This window comes from Ambystoma mexicanum, chromosome 14 (genome assembly GCF_040938575.1).
Source record: "Ambystoma mexicanum isolate Mex_15411 chromosome 14, UKY_AmexF1_1, whole genome shotgun sequence".
NCBI classification, from domain to species: domain Eukaryota; kingdom Metazoa; phylum Chordata; class Amphibia; order Caudata; family Ambystomatidae; genus Ambystoma; species Ambystoma mexicanum.
Window position 1 is genome coordinate 595,541,806 of NC_090940.1, and position 19,619 is coordinate 595,561,424.

The window sequence follows — 19,619 nt, forward strand, 5'->3', positions numbered from 1 at the left end:
TCTGAAACATTCCATAGTCCATTCATGCGATACCCGTTTAGTATTCATTTTGCTTGCATTCTGGGACCGGTAGTATTGGTTTTATAATTGGGAAATATAGAACTACAAGTCCCAGATTGCAGAGAAAAAATAAAATTGAGCTGCCATCTCACAAATGAGACGAAGCACGTTGGCGCATATGAATTCCAATGGGGACTGCCTTCAATGTAAACTTTTTGTAAATCTTAGTCGTTTCTTCCTCCAACTTTCTCATGGTTTCAGTGGCCAGGACTGTCTGGGAATACTTTTATTTTTCTCCTGACACTTCAGTGTTCCCTTTGATTTGTCAGACTTTAAAATGTGATACTGTGTTCTATGTGCGTTCTTGTTACCTACCTCTTACCCCAAATCAGTTACATTTTAAACGTGCAGAGGGACGTCATTTCACCAAAATGCCAGGGGTAGCGGAAGTGATATCACACGGCCCTTGATCTCTGATAACATCACAGGAAGTGATGCAATTTGACCCAACTCCGAAGTGACATCACGGAAAGCGAAGGAACACAACCCTTTGCCCCTTGACAAATCAGGAAGGGGCATCACATAGCATTGTTTCTAAGTACACAACGAAAAATATGGTTACGATATCACTATAATGTGATGCACATTTCATACAAGAATGGATCACCATATGTATCATTAATATCAGTGTGTGTGGGCCCATATTACCAAATTACTGTGAATGTAAGCAGGCATCCAAGGCCAAATGATAATTATGTGCTATTATAAAGCACTTTTGCTATATAGAACAAATATACATACAACATCACCCAACCTGTGTTGGTACTCATTTATCGACCTCAGAAAGATGAAAGGCTGAGTTGAGGTGTTTAAGAACAGACTAAATCAGGGACTCACCCCTGAAGTGTGCCTAAAATAAACCTTTAATGAGTCTAGCAATTATTGTATATAATTCCAGAAAGACACATTATTTATTATTCCTATAGTTTCTTATTTGGGGTTTCTGCTCAAAGTGTTACACTAGTGCAACCCCCTGTTTTTTTTTAAGAGGCCTGAACAAGAAAGCCAATCACTCCAGAAACAAAGAGCCACATGACACTGGCCACACCCAGCTTAGGAGCTTAGATTTAAAAATAAAAATCATTAAAAAAAAATGTTGTTTTAGGGGTAACAAGGGAGACCACAGGGGTAGCAAGGGAGACCTCAGGGGTCGCAGTTGCGACCCCTGGTGATCCCCAAATGAAGTCCCTGTAAGGGACGGGTCATCTTTTCCCAAACAAATTTCCCCAGGTTATTTTTACATGTTAACATTTGGATGTCGTTGGAGTGGGATGGGCTTATGTGGTGGACAGGAAAGGAAAAAGGATAAGGGAAGAAGGTAGACACGCTCACTCAGTTACAGGGGGCACCCTTTGGATCATTTAAACAAAAAAAAGGTGGCGGTCAGACAGGTGTATGACTGCTGCCCCCGGCTCATCACAGCCAAGACCCTGTGAAAAAAGCCTTACTGTGACAAGTCCACACAGACCATGAAGAAACCCAACCCGCGATTACACACTCAACCCGAGAGGATGGAGTAATGAGGATCAAGCCTCGGTGTCCAATAATCACTGCAAGAAGAAAGCGAGGTCTCCCAGGTGCTCCCTCTGAAAGGGCACCTGTGGAAAAAAACCACGGCAACAAGTGAGCGCCCCAACTGGTGGGGAGTATTATCGTTCCCCATGCGGGCCAGAAGAGTGGTGCCAGGACAGGGAAACAACATGGAAAAAAATTGAAAAAATCAAGTATGGGGAAACAGGGCCATGGTGGCGATAGGTGTAGGCTAAGGAGAAGGAGGCAGGAGATGAGCAGGAGCAGGTGAAGGGGAGTGGTGTAAGGGCATTGTGGCTACTGCAAAAGTAGACCAGCCTAAGAATGACTCAGAGAAAAAGGACTCCATTCCTTCGGAACATAATTTTGTTTGGTAGGCCCACGTATTCTAATCTTGTACAAAATCAGGGTAAAACATCTCATCATACATATGAACTTTGATCTCCTTTTGGCCCCACCCCTCTGTTGTCTATACATATATACATATATATATATATATATATATATGAGAAAAGGAGAAACAGCTTCAAAATGGTAGGACCGCACTCCGAGGACTTTAGGGCAAAAAGATGGCAAGACCCTGAAATGTGAAGAAACACAGAAATTTAATAAAAAATGGTAGACTGACAATAGCAAGGTACAGAGGGGAAAAGGGATGATGCATTTCGCACTTCCTGAGTGCTTGTTCACACCAATAAAGCTATAGTGGGTTTAAAAAGGCTTGGGAAAAACCTTTTCACCTGAAATATGAATGTAAGATAGTCCATTTCAGCCAAGTCACACCATTCCACAACACCACCTAGTAGCCATTGCTGGAAGTTCACCTCCAGTTCAGAGCGACATCAGTAAGGCATTGTGGGTATGCAAATTAGCCCAAATGCTAACCTTTTACTCCAGGCAAGAGACTGAGCCTCATTACGACCCTGGCGGTACGGAGTGAACGGCGCCCTAAAAGGTGCCGGCGCTGTTTACTCCATACCGCCGCATTACGAGTTCCCCTCGCGGGACACGGTAAGCATGCCTGGGAAAACCAGGCGTGCTTACCGGGTCCCGCGAGGGGAAGAGGGAGCAAACAACGGGCCATCTCGTAATGGCCCGTTATTTGCTCCCTTTCTCATTCCCATTCAGCCCTATGGGGGCTGAAATGGGAATAGGGAAGGACCGGGTCCGAGTCCTTGGAGGGAGGAATTACCGGGCCTTCCGAACTCGGAATGGCCCGGTAAGTCCTCATTCCGAGGACACGGACCCTGACACGATTTTGCCGGCCGCCATGCCGCCAATAGCGGCATGATTACTGCCGAACTCGTAATGAGGGCCACTGTCTTTGTCTTTCAGTGTGGTGGTACATGATACATAGCTTTATCAACCCAAGACAAACATTTTTTCCAAGCCTTATCTTTATTTATGCTTTGTATACATAATATAATGCTCCAACCACAAGGCTGTTAAAACTATCCTGCAAGGAAGATTCCTAATAAAGGTACAATTGGTATGGACTTGTCAGGCAGCATTGAGAAATGTTTGTTGGCAATTTCTAGAGCTATATATAAAATATGTAAACAAAGGGGGGTCTGGGAATCTCTCTACCAGCACGAACACAGCCCAATGACCTGTTCTTGGGTGAATAACCCCTGGGAGAGACTCTACCAAGTCTTTAGCTCACTGTCCTTTTCACAGAGAAGACATTTCCCCGCATATCAGCCTTTGTCCTGCCCAGGGGCAGTCCAGCACCGAAATGCTAGGCAATTCTCCTCTGAACAAGATAACCATCAGTAACCCCATACACGTGTTTCAGCCTTGTTGGGCATCATCAGTGAGGTGAAACTGTTGCCTCTCTAAGAACAGTGAGCAAGGGGTCCACGTCTGGATTGCCCTGTTAACTTAGGGCGAAACCCAAAGTTAATGTATGCAAACAAAGGGGGGTCTGGGAATCTCTCTACCAGCACGAACACAGCCCAATGACCTGTTCTTGGGTGAATAACCCCTGGGAGAGACTCTACCAAGTCTTTAGCTCACTGTCCTTTTCACAGAGAAGAAAGTTCCCCGCATATCAGCCTTTGTCCTGCCCAGGGGCAGTCCAGCGCCGAAATGCTAGGCAATTCTCCTCTGAACAAGAGTACCATCAGTAACCCCATACACGTGTTTCAACCTTGTTGGGCATCATCAGTGAGGTGAAACTGTTGCCTCTCTAAGAACAGTGAGCAAGGGGTCCACGTCTGGATTGCCCTGTTAACTTAGAGTGAAACCCAAAGTTAATGTATGCAAACAAAGGGGGGTCTGGGAATCTCTCTACCAGCACGAACACAGCCCAATGACCTGTTCTTGGGTGAATAACCTCTGGGAGAGACTCTACCAAGTCTTTAGCTCACTTTCCTTTTCACAGAGAAGAAATTTCCCCGCATATCAGCCTTTGTCCTGCCCAGGGGCAGTCCAGCGCCAAAATGCTAGGCAATTCTCCTCTGAACAAGAGTACCATCAGTAACCCCATACACGTGTTTCAGCCTTGTTGGGCATCATCAGTGAGGTGAAACTGTTGCCTCTCTAAGAACAGTGAGCAAGGGGTCCACGTCTGGATTGCCCTGTTAACTTAGGGTGAAACCCAAAGTTGATGTATGCAAACAAAGGGGGGTCTGGGAATCTCTCTACCAGCACAAACACAGCCCAATGACCTGTTCTTGGGTGAATAACCCCTGGGAGAGACTCTACCAAGTCTTTAGCTCACTGTCCTTTTCACAGAGAAGAAATTTCCCCGCATATCAGCCTTTGTCCTGCCCAGGGGCAGTCCAGCGCCGAAATGCTAGGCAATTCTCCTCTGAACAAGAGTACCATCAGTAACCCCATACATGTGCTGGACTGCCCCTGGGCAGGACAAAGACTGATATGCAGAGAAACTTCTTCTCTGTGAAAAGAACAGTGAGCTAAAGACTTGGTTGAGACTCTCCCAGGGGCCATCCACCCAAGAACAAGTCAATGGGCTGTGTTCGTGCTGGTAGAGAGTTTCCCAGACCCCCTCTGTTTTGCATACCAAGTAACTTTGGGTCTCACCCTAAGTTACCAGGGGACTCCAGACGTGGACCCCTTGCTCACTGTTCTTAGAGGGGCACAGCTTCACCTCACTGATGATGCCCAACAAGGTTGAAACACGTGTATGGGGTTGCTGTGGTACTCTTGTTCAGAGGAGAATTGCCTAGCATTTCGGTGCTGGACTGCCCCTGGGCAGGACAAAGACTGATATGCAGGGACATTTCTTCTCTGTGAAAAGAACAGTGAGCTAAAGACTTGGTTGAGACTCTCCCAGGGGCCATCCACCCAAGAACAAGTCAATGGGCTGTGTTCGTGCTGGTAGAGAGTTTCCCAGACCCCCTCCGTTTTGCATACCAAGTAACTTTGGGTCTCATCCTAAGTTACCAGGGGACTCCAGGCGTGGACCCCTTGCTCACTGTTCTCAGAGGGGCACAGCTTCACCTCACTGATGATGCCCAACAAGGTTGAAACACGTGTATGGGGTTTCTGTGGTACTCTTGTTCAGAGGAGAATTGCCTAGCATTTCGGTGCTGGACTGCCCCTGGGCAGGACAAAGACTGATATGCAGGGAAATTTCTTTTCTGTGAAAAGAACAGTGGGCCAAAGACCTGGTTGAGACTCTCCCAGGGGACATCCACCCAAGAACAAGTCAATGGGCTGTGTTCGTGCTGGTAGAGAGTTTCCCAGACCCCCTCTGTTTTGCATACCAAGTAACTTTGGGTCTCACCCTAAGTTACCAGGGGACTCCAGACGTGGACCCCTTGCTCACTGTTCTTAGAGGGGCACAGCTTCACCTCACTGATGATGCCCAACAAGGTTGAAACACGTGCATGGGGTTGCTGTGGTACTCTTGTTCAGAGGAGAATTGCCTAGCATTTCGGTGCTGGACTGCCCCTGGGCAGGACAAAGACTGATATGCAGGGAAATTTCTTCTCTGTGAAAAGAACAGTGAGCTAAATACTTGGTTGAGACTCTCCCAGGTGCCATCCACCCAAGAACAAGTCAATGGGCTGTGTTCGTGCTGGTAGATAGTTTCCCAGACCCCCTCTGTTTTGCATACCAAGTAACTTTGGGTCTCACCCTAAATTACCAGGGGACTCCAGACGTGGACCCCTTGCTCACTGTTCTTAGAGGGGCACAGCTTCACCTCACTGATGATGCCCAACAAGGTTGAAACACGTGTATGGGGTTGCTGTGGTATTCTTGTTCAGAGGAGAATTGCCTAGCATTTCGGTGCTGGACTGTCCCTGGGCAGGACAAAGACTGATATGCAGGGACATTTCTTCTCTGTGAAAAGAACAGTGAGCTAAAGACTTGGTTGAGACTCTCCCAGGGGCCATCCACCCAAGAACAAGTCAATGGGCTGTGTTCGTGCTGGTAGAGAGTTTCCCAGACCCCCTCTGTTTTGCATACCAAGTAACTTTGGGTCTCCCCCTAAGTTACCAGGGGACTCCAGACGTGGACCCCTTGCTCACTGTTCTTAGAGGGGCACAGCTTCACTTCACTGATGATGCCCAACAAGGTTGAAACATGTGTATGGGGTTGCTGTGGTACTCTTGTTCAGAGGAGAATTGCCTAGCATTTCGGTGCTGGACTGCCCCTGGGCAGGACAAAGAATGATATGCAGGGAAATTTCTTCTCTGAAAAGAACAGTGAGCTAAAGACTTGGTTGAGACTCTCCCAGGGGCCATCCACCCAAGAACAAGTCAATGGGCTGTGTTCGTGCTGGTAGAGAGTTTCCCAGACCCCCTCTGTTTTGCTATATATAAAATAGCACTACCCTGTAAGACAAACATAATTTCCTGCCTGCAGCAAAATGCTTGCATTTGGGCTAATTTGTATACCCACAATTCCTTCCTGATGTGACTCTCCACTGGAAGTGAATTTTCAGCGATGCTTTCCAGGTGGCGTTGTGGCATGTGTGACTTGGCTTAAATGAATTATCGTACTTGCACATTTCAGGTGAAAGGATGTTTTTCAATCCTTTTTAAACCCACCCTAACTTTATTGGTCTTTTGTAAACATGACACAATGCTGCAAACACATGGCTGCCAAGACTATGTTGCAATGAAGGTTCCTAATATGGGTGAAACCAATACCTACTTGTGTGGCAGTCATATGTTAGGTAATAATTGGTACAGTCACAGTGTGTGAGACTACACAAGACGTATCTGCTTGGTATTAGGTAACCCACTTTTTGGTATAGGTCTGTACTACAGAAGGTGGTAGTGTGACTGAGCAGCCAGGCCTATCTCAAGAGGGGTAAATGTGAGCTGTACAAATGAAATCTGTCAATACAAGTAACCAAGTGACACACTCAAGGTTTCAGTTATAAATAGTTATTTATTTATTTAACATCAGTTTTAAATAAGCATTCTTTAAAAAGGCAGTTCTTTGTAACAGGTCAAGTACATTTTGGAAATACTTTACAGAATCAATAAAGCTGGTGAATATTCTTTGGATATGCTCAATACACTTCTCCTACACCCTGAAGTGACTTCAATTACAAGGATAGTATTTACATTTATATATCACACCAATATACTTTGTAGACTCTGGGTTACAGGAAGGAAGAGTTAAGGAACATAAAAAGTTTAGAACAGGTTCTTAAAAAGGTGAGTACAACTGAATCCTCCAATGAAGTCTAGGTAAGTCTTTCCCAGCAGTAACAGTATTCAACAAGCTATAATCCATGGTGGGACAAGCAATGCCAAAGTCAATGGATTTAGAAGAGTGCCTTTAGGGAGCCAGGACTGCCAAAGTCATTTGGGCAAAGTCTATAGTTCTGATACACGTCTTTCACAAAGTTGGATTGTTCAAAGGAAATCACTGAAGACACACACACTGTTAGGCCTGTGCAAAGGGGAGTTTAAATCAACTCAGAAAGTTAAGCAAGTGCAAATTTCAAGTGAGATAGCACGACTCAAGGCAAGAAGGTAAGTACCCCGAAGCCCAAACAGTACCTCTGGTTAGAAGAAAAGTGATCCAGCCGAATTCCGTCTTGCTACAGCTATGCAGACCCTGGTTCCTGAGCCTTAGTCGTCGAGACAAGAGGGTGGACATCTGGATGGCTTCTGCGGCACTACTCGGGAAGGATGTCGGAAGCTATGGGCTCTCTTTGCTTCAGCGGCACTTCGCTGTTTCAGCGCTTCGCAAACAGCACTGATGCAGAACAAATCTCTGGTTGGACTTTCCTTGCTCCCTTGGTCCTGGTCTATGGTGAGGGGGCTCTGGATCAGGATTTCCTGCTTCTGGGGTGTCCTTAGGAAGTTCCTGGAGCTTTTGGCTGGATTCGTTCCACAGCAGACATTGCACTTGGTTATGGACACTCAAACCCTGGCATTGGGCTTCTGCAGCAACGAAGAGGCACAGCAAGTCGGGGATTGCGTCAAAGTGGAGTTTGTCTCAAGTTTAGTTGGTCCCACTAATCCAATGGAAGAAGTCGTCCATTCTGGAGCATCTCTGTCTATTTGTGGTCGACTCTGCCTGTAGTCCCAAAACCCTTGCCTTTAAAGCACATTTTCCCATTCATGCACAGCCTAGTCTGTCAATCCCACCAGTTGGCCAATCAGGACTGATTCTGATCAGGCGCACCTAGAGACAAAGGATCGGGGAGTTTGAGGGCCCTCACTCACATCCTGTCCTTCCAGACACACTGGAGCCAGGGTGGCCTTGAGGGCTGGAGCCCGCCAAAGGCGAGACACACAAAGGGCTCAAATCTGTCTCAACGCACAGAGTAAAAGCCAAGAAAGACCTCACAAACAGAAAATGGCGAAAAAAGAAGACAGGGACCATTTTGACAAAATGGTCACCCATCAGTGCTGGACTGCAGCTGAGGGTTCAGCCTGCAGTAAAAAAGCACAATGGTAGTAAACAGTAAACCACTACCATCAACCATTTAAAGTAGTGAGGGTAACAACACATTTTACATGATAACGTAGGATAAGGGGCTACTAAGTAACCCCCCCCCAGCACTCCAAATAAGATGGTGTGTGGTGGACCTACAAAGGAAAAGTGAAGAAATCTGAGGCACGGTAAATTACGATCTGTTTATTCTGGACCCCAAGCAGGTAGCAGCCAGCAGAGCCGCACAAGAAACAACAACTGACATGCCTGGAATGTTGACCTACGAAGCGAGCAACATTCCATACGTGCCAGACTACAACATATCTTCCCCACTTAACACCCAACACAAATTGAAATAAGACAAGAGAATATTTAAAAGAATCAACAGTGCATTACAACATTGGCAAATATAACAAAGCAAATATACAAAACAATGCATAACAACCTTTGCACCTATGTCCCATAACAATAACAGGAAAACAAAATTATTTATCGCTCATAATCTCTGAGCCTTTTGGGAGGCCCAGAGATTCTGACTGGACGCACTACACCACCACCCACTACTTCACTGGGCGAACCATTATCATTGTTCACACACATTCCAACACTGGATGACTCACAAACCTCATCACCCCCCTCAATGTCACAGACAGCAACACCTTCTCTCAGCCGCACCACATTCTCTGCCAAAACCTTCCCACGACCCTCCTGACAGAGTGGAAGATATTTTACCATCCATACAGGGAACCGGAACAATATCCGTAGGTACCTCAACCTTACTCCTATCCAAAACCACTATGCGTTTTTTGCTCCACCTTGAGCCATCCTCCAGCTGTACATACCCCACTCCACACTTCACAACTCTCATGGGGGTAAAAATGCACTACTTCCTTTTGGCAGAAATCTGGGATTCTTGATGCAAACCACATCCCCCACCTTCACCTGTAAGTCCTTCCTACCCCTTTGACTCATCCTTACAGCCTCCTGTCTTGCCAACACCCTGTGTTGCACACCTTCTAAATCTATATCACATGGACCGCCACCGCCCAACGCCATGGACCTCAATCTCGACCCCGGGTTTCTCCCCCTCATCAGTTCAAAAGGTGTTTTACCAGTACTAACCGACGGAGTCCTACGATACGCAGACAAATATTCTGTAACCACGTCTTGCCAATCAAACCCATTTGCAAGGGCAAGTTGAATAGCACTCTTAATAACACCATTTACCCTTTCCACTAAAGCATTGGCACTAGGATTATATGAAGCGGTGCAATAATGCTCAACCCCAAACTGCCTCAAAAAATCCTTCATGAGCTTGGACACAAATTGGACACCATTGTCCATCACCAAAATGGCCGGTACCCCTTCTCTGTCAAATATTTGTTTTAGAAAAGCAATGACACACTCCGTCGTCACTCTGCCAAACGCCGCCACTTCCACCCACCGGGACGAATAATCCACCAACACCAACAAAAATCTACACTCTGGTTGTAAACATTCAAATGGACCCATAATGTCCAAAGCCACCTTCGACCATACTTCCTTATGAATCTCCACAGAATGGATGGGCTGTGGATGAACCACCTTGCTCTTGTTGCTGAGCGCAAACGCACAACAATCTTTGACCAGAATTTCCACCTCTCGATCCATAGATGGCCACCAATACTCTTCAAGCAACCTCCTCTTGGTTAAAGATCGACCTAAATGACCTTCATGGGCCAACGCCACCAACCTACTCCTTACACTGACAGGGACAACCAATCTCTCACCCCTTGACACACCCCACGGACCCACAGCCAACTCATCCAACACCTGGGCGTAACCCTTACACTCTGGTTGACCTCTAACAGCAGCCCAACCTTTAAGCAGACCCTCCTTAACGCAACACAACTCAGCATGCGTTTCACTTTCCATCTCCCAATCACCCTTGTCAACCGTGGGAAGAATACTAGCAACCTGTATAGCCTCCTCCGCAACAACTTAACCTTGTGCCTCCATTGGCCTTACCACGGGTAAACGGGATAAGCAATCAGCAATAACATTCCTCTTTCCGGGTAAATACTCCATGGTGAAATTGTACTCCTGTAATTATAACACCCACCTTGACATTCTTGTAGACACCGATATAATACCCCGGGTGGAAAACACATGCACCAGTGGTTTATGGTCGGCTCTGACCACATAAAGAATGTCCCTCAAGAATGTTCTGAAGTGTTTGGATGCCCATGTCACAGCTAGAGCCTCCCGCTCAATCACTGAATACCTACACTCAGCATCCCTCAAGGATCTGGAAGCAAATGCCACTGGCCCACATTCTCCATCACACCACTGCTCCAACACAGCACCCAGCCCCACCTCACTGTTATCCATCGTAAGAATTGTTTTACATTTAGGATCAAATGATCTCAAACATGGGGCATGGTCCATCTCACCTTTTACTGTATTGAACTCCTCCTGGCATTTGTCGGACCATTCAAATCTGGCCCATTTTTTAAGTAATGCTCTCATAGACACAGTCTTCTCTGCTTAATTAGGAATGAATTTCACATAGTACTCTGTTAAACCTAAAAACGACCTCAACTGGTCCTTGTTCACTGGCGCAGGTGTCGATTTCATCCCCTGAACCAAATCCACCTTAGGACTGACACCACCCGCACTGAGGGTATGCCCCAAGTTTGTTTGTTTGTTTGTTTGTTTGTTTGTTTTATTCACTTTTTATGCGCGCCAGACCCAGGGGTAACAGGGCGCAGTGGCAAGGAAATACGAAACTTACAGGTTACATCATAGCAAAATGTACATTAAAATTACATTGGGTTAGACAGATCAGGCATACAGTAATTACAGCAAGTATACAGGTTCAAGGGGGTCAAGATGCTCGTAGGACGTAGGCGCCCCCGGTCAGCAAAGGTCAGTCGAGGTGAGGAGTTGAATAACTTTTTTCCTGAAGCAACGGTAGGGCATGTCTACTCTCAGGTCTTGTGGTAGAGAATTCCAAGTTTTAGCCGCCTTTACTGGGAAGCTGTTTCCTCCGATAGTGTTCAGTCTAAAGTTCGGTATTGTCAAACAGTTGAAGTTACCAGCTCTGGTGGGTCTGGAAGATGTTCTCCTATGGAGTTTGTCAGACAAGTAACTAGGGGCAGAGTTATTGAGGGCTTTGTGGGTCAAGGATAGCATCTTGAGTTTTATTTTGTTCTCTGTGGACAGCCAGTTGTGATGTCGTCTGGTGGACGAGATATGGGACTGTTTGTTAATGCCTAGTGCCGCTCTCAAGGCATTATTTTGTAATGTTTGTAGTCTCTGGGTTATTTTTTTATTAGCTCCAGAATATAGGGCATTACAATAATCTACTCTGGAAAGAATTAAGGCTCTGGCCAGGATTAGACAACTCTTGTTGGAGAGGAAAGGTTTACTGGCTCTTATCAGTTTGCACGTGTAGGCCGTGGAGGAGGCAAGGGATTTTAGCTGTTTATCAAAAGATAAGGTAGAATCGAGATAGAATCCCAGGGTTTTAACATCCTTGGATACTTGGATGGTATTCCCGTCTATGTTGAAGGAGGCAAATTCCTGTCCTAGTTTTTTGATATTGGCTCGGGTGCCTAAGATGATCAACTCTGTCTTATCATCGTTTAGACAAAGGCCGTGAATGGCCATCCACGCCTGGATGATAAGGTATACCTTGTTCACCAATTCCGTGTCCTTAGCATGATCCCCAGAAAGCGGGAGGAGGATCTGTGTATCATCTGCGTAGTTAGTGTAGGTGATACCAAGATGATCCAGATCGTCGAACAAGGGCTTGGTGAAAATGTTGTATAGAGTTGGGGATACGCAGGAGCCCTGAGGGACACCACACGAGATCGGGGTGGGATCTGCCTCCGCGGAGGGGGAGAAGACTCGCATCGTTCTCTCGCTCAGGAAAGACTTGATCCATCCAATAGCTTCTGCCGAGAAATGAGCGGCGGAGTCCAGGTGGCTGCAGAGGACTCTGTGATCCACCAAATCAAAGGCCGCTGAGAGGTCCAGGAGTAGTAGGAGTACTGTTCTCCCTTTGTCTCTTAGCTCATCGATTTGGGCCTTCAAGTTTATAAGGGCAGTTTCTGTTCCGTGTAGGGGTCGGAAGCCCGATTGTCTTTCTCCTAGTAGGTTGTGTAGTTCCAGGTGCCTTTGAATTTGGATATAGGCAGCTTTATCCAGAATCTTAAGGAGAAACGGTACCGTCGTGATAGGGCGGTAGTTAGTAGGGTTGAGAGGGTCTAATGTCTGCTTCTTTAGGAGAGGGAGAACCCAGGACTGTTTAAGGTTGGCCGGGATCGTACCTGAAGCGAAGGAGGCGTTGATCAGTTTAGCAATAAAGGGGGATAATTCTCTGGCAGCGTCTTTTATCAGCTGTGCTGGGCAGATGTCACCTTTACAGTTTGAAGGTTTAAGCGACAGGATAACTTTTTCTACTTCCAGGGTAGTCATTTTGGAGAAATGGAAGGTGTTACTATGCCCCAGTGAGTTCTTGGTATGAGGCGGATCCTGAATTTTGAGTGCATTTTTTTTTTGCTTGATTTTATTTTGGAGTGTGATGATTTTATTGGTAAGGGCTTGCTGGATATCCGTACACCAAGGTTTGTCCTTGGTGCAGGTGTCCTGAATGGCAATGGGGGACTCAAGTTCCTTTAGAATCGAGAAGAGCTCTTTCATACTGGAGTTGGATTTCGTTATGCGGTCGTCATATGAATTACGTTTTGCCTGGCAGACTTCTTTTTTATACAGTGAGGAGAGAGTGGAACGTTTGGCTTTGTTGTCCGCTGATGGGCAAAGCCTCCAAGCGGTTTCACTCTTTCTTTTTAAGATACGTAGATCTTTTAACTGTGGAGTAAACCATTTGTTTAGATGAGCTTTCGGCTTACTCGGTCTAAGCTTGAGAGGGGCCACTTTGTCTAAGGTAGTGAGCATGATGGTGTTAAATTCTTGCACTAGGATACTGGGGTTTAGGTTCTCTGAAAGCGCATTAAGGGTTGGTAATATAGCTGGGATTACTTTCTCTAGGGTGATGCATTTTTTATTTCTTGTTAAGCAAGGAGGTGCTGGTAGAGGGGCCGTGGGGTTGGGTCTGGCGGTAACTAAATTGAAGGACACCAGGGAATGGTCTGTCCAGGGTAGGGGCATTATAGATGAGATAGTCGTTGTACAGTTACAGTCAGCTATCCAGTCCAAGGTTCTTCCCTTCAGATGTGTAGGCTTATCAACTCTTTGAGTTAAGCCGAGTGAGTGAATAGTATTGGCTATCAGTGTAGCATTAGTATCTGTAGTATCATGGAGGCCTAAGTTGAAGTCCCCAAGAAGGATCGATTGAGAGCAAGGTTTAAGGTTATTTGTAAGTAAGATGTGGAGGTCATCTTCGAAAGTGCCTAATGGACCAGGAGGTCTATATAGGAGATGGATGATAAGGGTTTGGTTATTATTTAGTTGGAGTTTAGCCGATAGCGTCTCACAGGAATGAATCGATAGGGTGGGTACTAGTCTAAGAGAGAGGCTTATTTTAGAGATTATCGCAATGCCGCCACCTCTGGCTCCTACTCGGTCGTGTCTAACTATCGTATAGCCATCAGGGATGGCTAGCATGAGCGCTGGTCCTGCTGCATTATGTAGCCAGGTCTCAGTGACTGCGAGAAAATCAAGGTTGCCTTCTATTATTATGTCGGCAATGTCTAGGGCATGGGCAACAAGCGATCTCACGTTGAGGAGTGCTCCCACAATAGTTGGGGTTTTGTATGTTACTTTAGCCACAACCCACTTGACATTTTTCCAATTTCACAGTCAATCCCCTCTCACTTAGCATTTTCATGACCGCATGCACCCTTTCATCGTGTTCAGCACGACAACTATCCCAGTCCAATATATCATCCTGAAAAGAACTCACAACTGCCACACCACCAAAGAATTCTTCCATGAGTCGTTCAAATACTGCAGATGTCGATGCCAACACTAATGGCATACGGCAAAACCGGTAGGCACCAAATGGGGTTATAAAAGAGGTCAGAGGTCTAGAATCCACGTGTGAGTCGATCTGGTGGTATGCAGCTGATAAGTCATATGTTGAAAAACATGTAGCTTTGCCTAGAGTAAGCAGTAACTCATTAATATTTGGTAACGGATGGCGATCTACCCAAATACTAGTATTTAATTCTCGAAGGTCCACACGCATCCTAAGACCACCATCACTCTTCTTAACAAGTACCGCTGGGAACAACCACTCGGAACACTCAATTTCTTCTATGACACGCTCAGACTTAAGCTTTTCCAATTCAGACCCCAATCCTTCTATCGCCATTACCAGAACGCTCCAAACTTTATGTACCTTAGGTACGGCTCCCCTCTTGAGAACAATGCAGTGGGAAAAACCCTTAAGTTTTCCCAACTTCTCAGAAAACACTTCTGTGTATTTAACGCTCAACATTTCAGATGTTAATCCAGACTTTTCTCCACCAGATTCATCCTGAATACTTAACACTGGTACCTCCTTTCATGGGTGAATTTCAATATTTAAAGAAGCTTGCACATCCCATCCCAACACACTGATACCCTTGAGAGCAACATACAGCTTACGCATGGTGTGTCGACCTTTAAATTCAATGCAAGCTTGCTCATACCCCAGAACTCTGATGGGATTTTGCCCATAGGCAATGGGACTTATGTCAGAAGCACATAAGCATGATATCTCCTTCCATAACTTCTCCTTGTATGTTTCAGGTGACACAATAGTATACGGTGAACCCGAATCCACTAGCATCTCCAAAGGGGTGACCGTTGACCAAAACAGTCACCCACGGACCCTTCCGTGCGGCACCTTCCACATGAATTATGACCCCTCGATCGATCTTGACATGTGTATCAACAGCCTGACCTACTCCACCACCATAGAGACTCTACCATACCAATCATCCCTTTGGACTGCACCGCACCATTGACAGTACACATGCGTGCATAGTGTCCCTTGCATTTACATCGTCTGCATTCAATGCTAATAGCCGGACAGTCTTTTGAACCAGTTTTATGACTAAACCAGCCACATTTTTTGCATGGCTCTCTACTCTTGGACATCCTCCAGCCCTGGTTCTCCCCTTTATCTGATCTCTTTTTATTATCTAAACCACTAGCCTGTACAGTGTCCTTAGGACATTCCTTCTCAGTGACGATCTGCACACTAGCCTTGGATGCCTCGATGGCCCTGGCAATCTCCACGACTTTGTCCAAGGGCGGGTCACTCTCGATCCAGAGTCTCTCCCTAATCTTTTGACTGCTGGTCTTCATCATAATTTGTTCCCTTATGTATTCTTCCAAAATCCCAGAAAAATTACATGTAGCCATCAATGTTCGCAAAGCTGTAACATACGAGTCAATGGACTCTCCCACGCCCTGCGCTCTGGAAAAGAACTGATAGCGTTCCAAAACCACGTTGATCCTCCTACCAAATCGACCATCCAGCTTTTTTAAGGCAGTCTTGTAAGCACTTATCACCCTTTCACCTTCCCCACGACCAAGAATGTATACATCATCCCCAGGCAAATTGCAAAATATCTGCAGACCCTCCGTGCCAATACAGTTCAAGAGTGCAGCTTCCCTCTCATCATCACTGAAATTTGCACCTCCAGCTGCCCCTAAAAACACTTTAAATGCATCAATCCATTGATCCCATGGAGATGGCAGTTCCCCTGGTGATGGTAAGAATGCAGGGGGGGACTCTGGCAGCAGTGTGAAGCATGACTGACGTTTATTGAAAGCACCCGCAGAAAACCAAATGGCCTCCTCACTATAATGCTGACCACTTATATGCAGGCACAACCCTTGATCAGCAACTTTGTCTATGGGCGTAAAACTGGGAAAAAGCTGTCCATATGTATTCAATCGTACCTGTTTATAAGACTTTGGTGTCCCAAATATCCATACGCACCACCATGTAGACAGAGAACTTAAGTTGTTTGTTTGCTGCTTTCTAGAGGATACGCCTCAGTATACGTATTAAAGGAGTGCAGGAACGCCCCCTACAAATCCAATATGTTCACACCCATGTGCCTGCCACGGCACCTTAGAGGGCGCATAACGTCACTTGTGGGCGGGGATGAGGAACTCAGGAACGCTCCCAATACGAGCCTAGGCGGCTAACAATGTCACTTGTGGGCGGGGATGGGGAGCTCAGGAACGCCCCCAATATGAGCTCACGCCCACGCCACTGTTTGGCCGCCCACAACAACGCCTCCTCTGAACCGAAGAATGCTCCCAGAGACGCCGAAGCTGCGAGCGACTGCATAGCACCGGCTTCGATGCGGTCCGCAGCCCTTCCTCCGTCTACCTCCGGGACACGGACAACAGCCAGATGGCCTCACAGCCGCAGAGCACCAACTCCGATGCGGCCCACACCCCTCCTCCGACTGGGTGCAGACTGCCTGCGCAGACTGCCTGGTGCAGCCCGCAGCACCTCCTTTGCTCAGGCGCCGGCTGCCGCTGCCTCCGCCACCACGGTCGGCACTCGGATCGCCTCACAACCGCCGGGCACCAACCCCGGAGTGGCCCGCAGCCCCTCCTCCGGCCAGGCATAGGCTGCTTCCACAACCAGCCTTGCCCAGAACCCAGATCAGGGAACTGGAGGGTGTAGGCGATGGTCCCCGCACGCGTGGATAAGGTCCAGATTACCCTGTCGCCAGTGAAGACATCTAAGGCAAGGTAAAGTACGATCTGTTTATTCTGGACCCCAAGCAGGTAGCAGCCAGCAGAGCCACACAAGAAACAACTGCCACGCCTGGAATGTTGACCTACAAAGTAGAGCAACATTCCACGCGTGCCAGACTACAACAAAAAGGTATGTAAGATACATTTCACCTTACTATACTTGGGAACAGTAGTTCACCCAAGAAAATGTATTTAAACCTTAAGAGAAATCCAAAGGACTTCTCGGTGACACTGCACTGAAGGTGATGTGTGTCACTATACAAACAGCAGATGCCTAGTTTGTCAGACTCAAACAGTGAAACATCAAATCCAAATCAGGGAAAACACATGAGAGAGTGATAAAAAGGTCCCACTCACTCAGGAGTTAAAATTAAAAAGTCCTAAGTCATGCAAAAGAGCTGGGGGTCTAACAGTATAAAGTAGCACTGTTGTATATGATAAAGTCAATTTCCTGCCTGGAGTAAAAAAGCTTGTATTTGGGCTAATTTGCATACCCACAATTCCTTGCAGATTTGACTCTAAAGCATAGGTGAACTTCCAGTGATAGATTCTAGGCAACATTATCATATGTCTTTGCTGAAATGTATTATCCTACTTTCACGATTTAGGTGAAAGAGTGCCTTTCAAGCCTTTTTAAACCCAACATAAATGTATTGGTGTTTTGTAAACATGACATAATGCTCCAACAAAAGAAAGCAATAGTGTTGCATATTAGACAGTGATTGGAAAAATGCAGTGGGATGGATGGGGATTGAGTTGGCATGGATCCCTAGTCATTGTGGGATATTGGGTAATGAATTGGTGGACAGGGCGGAGTACAAGGCCACTACCAGGGAGGTAGTGGATATAGAGATGCCTGTAAGTGTGGCTGAGGTTCAGGTGTTTGTGAAAGTCTGAGTTAAGGGCGAATGGTAGAGCAGATGGGACACGACCAGAAAGGGGAAGTGCTTGTACACGGTACAAAGGAAGGGTCAGTGTAAGAGATTTGGGGGGAATGCCGAGTTGTCAGGCAGAGCGGAAACTATCTTGAATCAGCTAAGAGTGGCACATGCACGTTTGAAAAGACAGAAGTTTAAGATGGGTAGAGTCACTTCTGCGAATTTTAAGGAGTGTGGAATCCCGGAAATGGTGGATCAGTATATGATGGGATGCAAAAAGTTCAGAATACAGAGGAAATTGCTAATAGCCAGGATGAATAGCATGGTGGTGGCAGTGAGGGGAATTTCTGACTTGTTTCACCTGAAAACTGGGTCAGAGGCCAAGCAGTGCAGGTTCCTCCTTCAGTATGTTAGGGAGACTGGGACGTGGGAGGAGTTTTAGCAGCAGTTTGCAGCTGACAAGGGAGTGTAACGCATAGCTCTCAACCATTTGCGTTGCAAAGGCGGGTGAAATCACCCGATTTTTTTTTTTGTGGGTGAGATACCCATTGGAATGAATGGGCGTGCAGGAGTCTTGGCGGGTGAGTCAGCCTTTGCAAAGCGGGTGACACCCGCCAAAAGCGTGTGAGTTGAGAGCTATGGTAACGGAAGAAGAAGAAGAGGCTGTCAAGACTATTCTGCTTTGAATATATCCAATAAAGGTGAGACCCTATATGTCCTTTTCTGGCACTCCTGAGAAATGTTTATCCTGGCTTGATAAAGCTGCACTTCCCTCTAAGGTAAAGACATTTGCCTGGAGTAAAAGGCTTGCATTTGGGCACAATACATACCGTCAATACCTTAACGATGCAAAGCTCTCAAATAAGCCACAAATAAATGCAACAGTGAAGAAATGTTTTTTCCTCCTCCGGACGGCAAGAAGAATTCTACCTTTCCTCTCCTTCGCGCACAAAACACTCACTATCGTCGCCCTAATCATGTCTAAAATAGACTATGCAAACAGCCTCTACCTCGGAATACCTGAATACCTCCTGAAGAAACTTCAACGGATCCAAAATGCAGCAGCAAGACTACTCCTCAAACTATCCAGAAGAGATCGCATCACTCCAGCCCTAAAAACCCTACACTGGCTCCCAGTTAAACATCGCATCACCTTCAAAACAATGTGCATAACGCACAGGGCAATCAGTGGACAAGGAGCAGAATTCCTACAAAAGAAAATAACAGTCTACAAACCAACGAGACCCCTCCGATCGAGCAACGAAATCCGCCTGGAACTCAAGCCATACCTCAAGAAAAAACTTGGAGGCACCTCCTCTACCACTTAGCCGCAAAAACCTGGAACATCTTCCCAAAGGAAGTAAGAAACACTAAAGATCACCTAAAATTCAGAAAATCACTAAAAACCTGGCCCTACAACACCACAGAATAAACCTGGAAAACGAAACTGGTAAAAAGGATAACTAAACCGAAAAGACACGGACATCCCTGACCGGGGAGAGTAAAGCCCACAGCAACTGGACGGGTGACATTGGATAGACAGGAACACAGGCGGCACGCACGGAG